Source organism: Oncorhynchus clarkii, chromosome 19 (assembly GCF_045791955.1).
Source record: "Oncorhynchus clarkii lewisi isolate Uvic-CL-2024 chromosome 19, UVic_Ocla_1.0, whole genome shotgun sequence".
Classification (NCBI taxonomy): Eukaryota; Metazoa; Chordata; class Actinopteri; order Salmoniformes; family Salmonidae; genus Oncorhynchus; species Oncorhynchus clarkii.
Window position 1 is genome coordinate 21,043,875 of NC_092165.1, and position 10,633 is coordinate 21,054,507.

Consider the following 10,633-nt stretch of genomic DNA (forward strand, 5'->3'; position numbering starts at 1 on the left):
GATAACTATTACGGACAACAAAAGGGAAACCCAGCCGAGAGCGGCCCAGTGACGCAAGCCTACCAGACAGGCTATATGCCTTTTATGCTCTCTTTTAGGGAAGAAACACTGAAGCATGCATTGGGACCACCAGCTGTTCCGGAAGACTGTATGATCACGCTCCCCATAGCCGATGTGAGTAAGAACTTTAAACAGGTCAACATTCACAAATGCGTGGGGCCAAACGGATTACCAGGACATGTACCTAAAGCATGCGCAGACCAACTGGCAATTGCTATCACTGACATTTTCAACTTCTCCCTGTCTGAGTCTGTAATAACAACATGTTTCAAACAGAACACCATAGTCCCTGTGCCCAAGATAGCGAAGGTAACCTGCCTAAATGATTACCACCCCATAGCACTCACGTCTGTAGCCATGAAGTGCTTTGAAAGGCTGGTCATGGCTCACAACATCATGCCAGAAACCCTAGACCCACTCCAATTCACATACTGCCCCAACAGATCCACAGACTACGCCATCTAAATCGCACTCCATACTGCCCTCTCTCACCTGGACAAAACAGGTATGTAATAATGTTGTTCATTGAACGCTGAGCTGTAGTCAACACCAGTGCCCACAAAGCTCATCACTAACTTAAGGACCGTGGGACTAAACTCCTCCCTCTGCAACTGGATCCTGGACTTCCTGGCGGCCGTCCCCAGGTGATAAGGGTAGGCAACAACACAGTCGCCACGCTGATCCTCAACACTGGTGCCCCTCAGGGGTGCATGCCTAGTCCCCTCCTGTACTCCCTTTTCACCCACGACTGCGTGGCAAAGCACGACTCCAACATCATCATTAAGTTTGCAGACGACAACAGTGATCACCGACAAGACAGCCTATAGGGAGGTCAGACAATAACCTCTCCCTCAATGTGAGAAAGACAATGGAGATGATTGTGGACTATAGGAAAAGGAGGGCCAAACGGGTCCCAAATTAACATTAACTGGACTGAAGTGGAGCAGTGTCGAGTTTCAAGTTCCTTGGAGTCCACATTAGAGGTCGACCGATTAATCGGAATGGCCGATTAATTAGGGCCAATTTCAAGTTTTCATAACAATCGGAAATCGGTATTTTTGGACGCCGATTTCCGATTATTTAAAATAAATAAATAAATAATATATATATATATATATATATATATATATATATATATATATATAAAAAAATAAAAATACCATTATTTAACTAGGCAAGTCAGTTAAGAACACATTCTTATTTTCAATGACTGCCTAGGAACTGTGGGTTAACTGCCTTGTTCAGGGGTTTCAATCTTGCAACCGCACAGTTAACCAGTCCAACACTCTAACCATTGCACTCCGAGTAGCCTGCCTGTTACGCAAATGCAGTAGAAGCAAAGGTAAATTGCTAGCTAGCATTAAACTTCTTATAAAAAACAATCAATCATAATCACTAGTTATAACTACTAATCCAGTTTAGCAGGCAATATTAACCAGGTGAAATTGTGTCACTTCTCTTGCGTTCATTGCACGCAGAGTCAGGGTAAATGCAACAGTTTGGGCTGCCTGGCTCATTGCAAACTAATTTGCCAGAATTTTACGTAATTATGACTTAATATTGAAGATCATGCAATGTAACAGGAATATTTAGACTTATGGATGCCACCTGTTTAGATAAAATACAGAACGGCTCCGTATTTCACTGAAATAATAAACATTTTGTTTTAGAAACGATAGTTTTCGATCATATTAATGACCAAAGGCTCGTATTTCTGTGTGTTATTATGTTATAATTAAGTTTGATTTGATAGAGCAGTCTGACTGAGCAGCAGCAGGCCCGTAATCATTCATTCAAACAGCACTTTCGTGCGTTTTGCCTGCAGCTCTTCGCAAGCACAGCGCTGTTTATGACTTCAAGCCTATCAGCCTAATGGCTTGTGTAACCAATGTGAAATGGCTAGCTAGTTAGCTGGGTGTGCGCTAATACTGTTTCAAACGTCACTCGCTTTTAGATTTGGAGTAGTTTTTGTGGAGCGATGGGTAACGATGCTTCGAATGTGGCTGTTGTCGATGTGTTCCTGGTTCGAGCCCAGGTAGGGGCGAGGAAGGGGACGGAAGCTATACCGTTACACTGGCAATACTATAGTGCCTATAAGAACATCCAATAGCCAAAGGTATATGAAATACAAATGGTATAGAGAGAAATAGTCCTATAAATACTATATAAACTGCAACCTAAAACCTCTTACCTTGGAATATTGAAGTATCATGTTAAAAGGAACCACCAACTTTCATATGTTCTCATGTTCTGAGCGAGGAACTCAAACGTTAGCTTTTTTACATGGCACATACTTTCTTCTCCAACACTTTGTTTTTGCATTATTTAAACCAAATTGAACATGTTTCATTATTTATTTGAGGCTAAATTGATTTTATTGATGTTTTATATTAAGTTAAAATAAGTGTTAATTCAGTATTGTTGCAATTGTCATTATTACAACAACAACAACAAAAAATAATAATAACAAAAAAATAATCTGCCGATTAATCGGTAGTGGCTTTTTTGGTCGTCCAATAATCGGTATCGGAGTTAAAATCATAATCTGTCGACCTTTAGTCCACATCACCAACAAACTAACATGGTCCAAACACACCAAGACAGTTGTGAAGAGAGCACAACACCTTTTCCCCCTCAGGAGACTGTGAACACCGGTTGCATTAACGCCTGTTATGGCTGACTGGAAGGCACTACAGAGGGTAGTGCGTACAGCCCAGTACATCACTGGGGCCAAGCTTCCTGCCACCCAGGACCTCTATACCAGGACCTCTATACCAGGCAGTGTCAGAGGAAGGCCCAAAAAATTGTCAAAGACTCCAGCCACCCTAGTCAGACTGTTCTCTCTGCTACTGCACGGCAACTGGTACCGGAACGCCAAGTCCAGGACCAAAAGGCTCCTTAACAGCTTCTACCCCGCAGCCAGAAGACTGCTGAACAACTAATGGCCACCCGGACTATTTACATTGAACCCCCCTTTTGTTTTTACACTGCTGCTACTCGCCGTTTATGAAAAGTTTTACCGTAGTCACTGTACAACTTACCTCGATTAACCTGTACCCACACACATGGACTTGGTACCGGTAACCCCTGTATATAGCCTTGTTACTGTTATGTTAATTTCTTGTGTGCTGACAATGTAAAAATATTTTGTTCTGCCCCTGAACAAAGTAGTAAACCTACTGTTCCTAGGCCGTCATTGTAAATAAGAATTTGTTCTTAACTAAAAATAATTCAGTGTTCCAGCACTGTATTTGACCTGCGCATGTGCCAGCACCGGTAGCTCGAGCAAACTTAAAGCATGCCTATTAGAAATCGTTTTCACATATACTGTATATGTCCGAATCAAACAGGTTTCGCAAAACTAACATGGTAGCTGTGATAAGCGATTTTCTATATGTATTTTTTTTTTTAGCACTGCATCTCAGTGCTAGAGGCGTCACTACATACCATGGTTCGATTGCAGGCTGTATCACAACAGGCCGTGTTTGGGAGTTCCATAGGGCGGCGCAGAATTGGCCCAGCGTCGTCCGGGTTAGGGTTTGGCCGGGGTAGACCGCTGCGCCACTCCGGAGCCCCTAAACTTTTCTTTGCTGACTAGCCCAGTTAAATAAAGGTTAAATAAATTAAAAAGTATGAGGTTTCTGTGTTTTACATTGTAGCCATTACCATATATATGAGTGAATATGATCTGCTGTTGGCTTGGGTGGATGTATGTATGTGTTATGCAACATAGCTGACTTGAAACATTGTTAACAGTTTCAAGGCCATGGGCCTTTCTCATGACGGAAAAATACAGAATAACATAAAAACAGACACATACAGAACGTAGTGTAGCAAACCACAGACTGTTTTTGTTAGAACTCAAACTTAACAATAACAGAAACCAGATATGTGATAACGGTATCTAGGGAATGAGCGCATAGATACTCGACACAGCAAGTTACATCTATCAACAGAAGCGCCAAGAGGCGGGGACCCGCCTGAGCGCCTGCAATAGGCTGAGCAAGTTTAAACCACGCCCAGTCTCTGTGATAGGCCAACAGACGGGTTGGAACTGTCTATCACAGTATAAAGAATACTGTTTTACATACGTCTTGTCAGTTCTCTGTTTTGCCCTGCGAGGTGGGGCAGGGATCCCGTATAAATTGCATTTACCACTTATTGCTTAGCTAATAAAAAAATACATAGTATACAATCGGTGACTCATTGTCATATTTATCCTGATACCAGATTCGAATTGACGCAACTCTAACAAAAGTCCCCCGGGATTTCAGATGTGTCGATGTATACTGGATAATAAGGGAAGCCATTCTTGAAAAAAGCATGTCAACGTTTTAAAATAACTATTATCTGTCTATCCACAATAATCGTATGGTTATGTGCATGTAACCGTGGTTAAGTCTCGCACGTCAAAGCTGCAAAGTTTGAAAAACACATTATTGCAAACCAGCCATTAGGCTACTGAAAATGATAACCAACATGACCCACAACGTTGTTGATGCTGTAAACTACGTTGACCGACGTTAGCTAATCCAATTTTGAAGAGGCCAACACTAATCAATGCTAGGTTTAGCTCGACACCATATGGCACATTTTGGAACCCAGCTACTTTAGCACGCTAACATTAATCGCAAGCCTGTGGCATATGGTCTCACGCCTTAGCAACAAGCTAGCGAGTTGGCTTCATTATCGGATCTTTACATTTCACATTATTCACATCGATGGTCTTAAATTTTTTTTTGATGTATTCCTGTAAAATGTTAAAACATAGCTACCCAACACCGTGCCTAGCTATTATTCCGCCACAGCTGAACCGATTTACCGCGCGTAAACTTTCAGAAAAACAACTACAACTGACTTACTGTACACGTTTTTATAAAATCACACCAATAAAGTAGTCACGACATTTGACTGTCACTCACCTCAAAACCGCAATAACTGCCATGCCCATGTATGAACTGTCCGTGTACCTGCTGGCTAGAAGGATGAGTGATGTCCACTCCTGCACGGAGTACGTGATTATGATGGGCAGGAGGGATGACAAGACCCCGGTCAATTGTCCAGCGTCATCCGGGTTTGACCGTGATTGTAAATAAGAATGTGTTCTTAAAAAACTGACTTGCCTAGTTAAAAAAAAAACATTTTAATGTTCCCTTTTGAATTTCAAAAATATTTAGATGAACCTAACACCAAAGCTCGTAAAACTGCTGCATTATACTTACGTCACTGTTAACTCCCAGCTTTTTCGCCGGTTGACGGAGTTAGTTGGCTGGCTAGGGAGAGAAATTAATCTCGGATCTAATTCGCTAGTTTTAGTGCTTAATTAACTACTTCCAGTCTTTGCCGATCCTGTGCAGACAACCCTACCAAATGGCCATATGGCTACATCTACTTGGTTGAATCTCCAGGTTTACACCAGGTACTACACGTAGCTAGTTAGAAACACACAAGTGTTAGCAAGCGATTTACAGTGAATGAATTGCTTCGAACACAGAAATGAATCGAGTAACGTTAATAACCGGGAGTCCACAGCTTTCTAACTTTACAGTGTATAGTATGAGACCATGAGGTTCATCTAACCTGGTCCTTGGCCAGTTGATGAAACTTAATGTGGTGGTTTTCTCCTGATATAGTTCTAACAAAACGCTACTCATCAGCTTTTCAGCATTTTTTAGCTATAAAAACTGTGTTCGTTAGGTTATCTGAAGAAATGCCAAGTGCAGATCAGGACGAGGCAACGCGGACATATTCTTCTTCTGTGGATTTTATGGCGGACTACAATCCAAAAAGGTGCATTGCCGCCACCAACTGGAAGTTAAAAAAAATCCACTATGATTTCTATCTTCCTGGACCTTCTCTCCACCTTGGCAGTGCATTAATTACCATAGCTATAAAGGCCACAAAGCCCACTTTCTTAACCTTTAAAATGTCAGGATCCTGCTGGTGAAAGGCAACCCCTGCAACCTGCAGTGTAGGCCTATCCACCACCATGGACTCTTCTTGTGCACCATTCAACCCCTCTACCCTTTTCACAGCTGCTGTATATGAAATGCTCTGTACAACCCTGACTTTGGCCACCTCATTCTCTTTCACCCTTGTGGGGCGTTCGAAAGACTTGGCTTCATGGTTCTCACCGCAATTGCAACATGTCACATATTCATCACTTTTATAACACAAAATATGATATTTTCCACAACTTGGACATCTTGGCTTCTCCCTTCTGCAAATACTTGACACATGACCAAAAGCTTTACAATGATCACACTGCGTTGGTCTTGGGATTAATGCTCTGACTCTGTAGTTAATATATTCTAACTGCACTTGAGTAGGGAGAGACTCCATATCAACAAAACAAAAGAACAGATAGACTCTTCACTTTTTAACACACGATTCATCCGACGTGCTTCAATCACTCTAGGAATATTTTTCATCTCTTCAAAATCGACTTCCCACGAGACGCCAGATGTAACCCCCTTGAGGGTTGTCCTGTTCCGAAGAGACACACACAACACTTCAAACGTATCAAGTTGGTTAAGACACAACGCGCGTTCCTTCTGATCCGCAGAAGCACAGAAAATCAAAACAAGCCCGCTTCTCGTCATTTCTATCCTATATCCATTTTTATGCCTGGTTTCTATCAGTTATTATTAATAGAAATACACTTGTGTCATGTAGGTAATTAGTCCAGACAACTTAAAGAGAATGGTTATTGTAAGTAAACATGTTATATGTATTTCCAAAGGAAAGGATTGATCTGCAAATAAGCATAACCCTATGGTCAATGAAGACAATGTCATATCTCAAGTCAAATCACATTTTATTGATTGCATGCACATATTTTGCAGATGTTATTGCGGGTGTACCGAAATGCTTGTGTTCCTAGTTCCAACCATGCAGTAATATCTAACAATTCACAACAATAAACACAAATCTAAAAGTACAAGAATGGAATGAAGAAATATATAACATTAGGACGAGCAACTTTGGAGTCTGGAACATAAATACAGTACATATGTGTGATGGGATGTATAGACGTTATGGACAGTATGTGGATAGAATATTTAGCATATCTGTAGAATACTGATGAGTCCTGACTCTAAACTTTAAATATTGTTAATTATCAGGTATCCTATTGAAATATTGAGTTCCATAGTCTGGTTTCTACACCATAAGTGAATGGTTGTCTGTAGGAGGAATGTATATGGTGGAGGCAATTAAGCTTGGAATGTATTGAGTAAAGGAAAGACAATCACATGTTTACAGGCAGGGTGGAGAGATGTGGTTTAATGAGGAGGCGGGCCGAGGTCAGGTCAGGTCACATTAAGGGAGAAGGAACAGTTTATTGCCCGCATCACTTAACTTCCTGCCTAGCAATGAAGATGTCATGTTTAGAGAGAAGGAGGAGACTCTTGGGGTATATATATACTACCACTGGTGGAAATATGTATTTTTCTTATGCAGCTGTATGACCCAGTGGATGAATAAACTTGGTTTGAGCCTTATTAAGCGTCCGTGAGTTTTGCACTGTTTATTTAGAACCTAACAATGCGTAGGATAGAATAGTATACATACAGCAATAGTTGAATAGAATGGCCTTGACTAGAAAACAGTACATACATATGAAATGAGTAGAACAGCATGTAAACATTATTAAAGTGACCAGTGTTCAATGCCTATGTACATAGGGCAGCAGTCTCTAAGGTGCATGGTAGAGTAACCGGGTGATAGTCGGCTAGTGACAGTGACTAAGTTCAGGGCAGGGTAATGGGTGGAGGCCGGCTAGTGATGGCTGTTTAACAGTCTGATGGTCTTGAGATATAAGCTGTTTTTCAGTCTCTCTGTCTCAGCTTTGATGCACCTGTGCTGACCTAACCTTCTGGATGACAGCCGGGTGAACAGGCCGTGCCTCGGGTGGTTGATGTCCTTGATGATCTTTTAAGCCTCCCTGTGACATCGGGTGCTGTGGATGTCCTGGAGGGCGTTGCAGTGTGCCCCCAGTGATGAGTTGGGCAGACTGCACCACCCTCTGGAGAGCCTTACGGTTTCTATGTGTAACAGATGTGAAACGGCTAGCTTAGTTAGCGTGGGCGCTAAATAGCGTTTCAATCAGTGACGCCCGGGTATGGGCGAGGGGACGGTCTAAATTTATACTGTTACATATGTACAGTTGCTGTACCAGGCGGTAATACATCATGACAGGATGCTCTCAATGGTGCATCTGTAAACGTTTGTGAGGGTCTTAGGGGCCAAGCCATATTTCTTCAGCTTCCTGAGGTTGAAGAGGCGCTGTTGTGCCTCCTTCACCACACTGTCTGTGTGGGTGGACCATTTCAGATTGTCAGTGATGTGTTCACTGAGGAACTTGAAGCTTTTCACCTTCTCCACTGTGGCCCGTCAATGTGGATGGGGGAGTGCTCCCTCTGCTGTCTCCTGAATGTTGACGTTGATGGAGAGGTTATTTTTCTGGCACCACTCCGTCAGGGAACACTTCTCCTCCCTGTAGGCTGTCTCGTCATTGTTGGTGATCAGGCCTACCACTGTTGTGTCGTCTGCAAAATTGATGGTTGAGTTGGAGGCGTGCGTGGCCACGCAGTCATGGGTGAACAGGGAGTACAGGAGGGGGCTGAGCATGCGCCATTGTGGGGCACGTGTGTTGAGGATCAGCGTAATGGAGGTGTTGTTTCCTACCTTCACTACCATTCTATCTGGAGGCTCCATGCCCGGCTTTGCCCCACCCTAGAGCCGGCCCTGTACACGGATCAACTCAGCCACAGTATTTTATTGTTTAGGCTGCGTATTGGGTATTCATGATACAAAACAAAGACACAATTAAAGACATTTGATTATTTTTCAAGAGACAATTTAACATAATCCACATAATCATAAAACATGAACAATCTTTGGACACACCTACTCATTCTTGGGTTGTTCTTTATTTTTACTATTTTCTACATTGTAGAATAATAGTGAAGATATCAAAACAATGAAACAACACATATGGAATCATGTAGTAACCAAAAAACTGTTAAAACCTCTGCTAAATCGGTGTCCCGAAACCGAGATGCAATAATGTGACTGGAATGACGTTGTAAACCACAGCCAACTTTCCGGGACATAGACATGTCTTATATGGGCAGAAAGCTTAAATTATTGTTAATCTAACTGCAGTGTCCACTTCACAGTAGCTATTACAGATGCTATTACAGCCATCTAGATGTGTGAAGGTTAGTGTCTTTTCTGTAGGGAAGATAATGGTCCATCATGTGTGACATTCCTGGGAGTGTGTAATGTAATTTGTTTATTACCTTAGCATTTTTGTATGTTCTCTATAGTTATTGACTTAAAAATGTATCAATTGACCAATTCAGCACAGAAAACTCATGACGGACACCTGGCAGACTTATGTAATTCTTCAATGGATCCATCTGACACTTTGCAGACACACTGCTGTGGTCTTGTTGACAACATCTAAATTACACCTAGAATCCTACATCACTGTAGGATGTAGGAGACTATAACACATTAGATCTGGTAAGAGATAATATAAACCAAAAAAATACAAACAAAAATTATATTCTATTTTTTTTTCATCATCTTTGAAATGCAAGAGAAAAGCCAAAATAAAATAGATAACGTATATAGATAAATAACGTATATTTATTTGTTTGTATTATCTATTACCAGATCTAATGTGTTTTATTCTCCTACATTAATTTCACATTTCCACAAACTTCAAAGTGTTTCCTTTCAAACGGTGTCAAGAATATGCATATACTTGCTTCAGGTTGTGAGCTACACACAGTTCGATTTGGGTATTTTGTTTTAGGTGGGTCCAATCCTTAAGTTAAACAAATCAAAATATATTTTGTATTTGAGATTCTTCAAAGTAGCCACCCTTTGCCTTGATGACAGCTTTGCACACTCTTGGCATTCTCTCAACCAGCTTCACCTGGAATGATTTTCCAACATACTTGAAGGAGTTCCCACATATCCTGAGCACTTGTTGGCTGATTTTCCTTCACTCTGCGGTCCAACTCATCCCAAACCATCTCAATGGGTTTGAGGTTGGGTGATTGTAGAGGCCAGGTCATCTGATGCAGCACTCCATCACTCTCCGTCTTGATAAAATAGCCCTTACACAGCCTGGAGGTATGTTGGGTCATTGTCCTGTTGAAAAACAAATGAAAGTCCCACTAAGCGCAAACCAGATTGGATGGTGTATCGCTGCAGAATCCTGTGGTAGCCATGCTGGTTAAGTGTGCCTTGAATTCTAAATAAATCACTGACAGTGTCACCAGCAAAGCACCCCCTGACACCATCACACCTCCTCCTCCATGCTTCATGGTGGGAACCACACATGCGGAGATCATCAGTTCACCTACTCTGTGTCTCACAAAGACACAGAGTAGGAACCAAAAATCTCAAATTTGGACACATCAGACCAAAGGACAGATTTCCACCGGTCTAATGACCATTGCTCGTGTTTCTTCGCCCAAGGAAGTCTCTTCTTCTTATCGGTGTCCTTTAGTAGTGGTTTCTTTGCAGAAATTCAACCACAAAGGCCTGATTCATG

The 10,633-nt window shown here is 41.8% G+C and overlaps 1 pseudogene; it reads right to left on the reverse strand.

The window, feature by feature from the left end:
* Window positions 1-5,077, reverse strand: part of LOC139374912 (sodium/hydrogen exchanger 9B2-like) — a 27,229-nt pseudogene extending 22,152 nt beyond the window's left edge.
* Window positions 5,078-10,633: the final 5,556 nt, after the last annotated feature.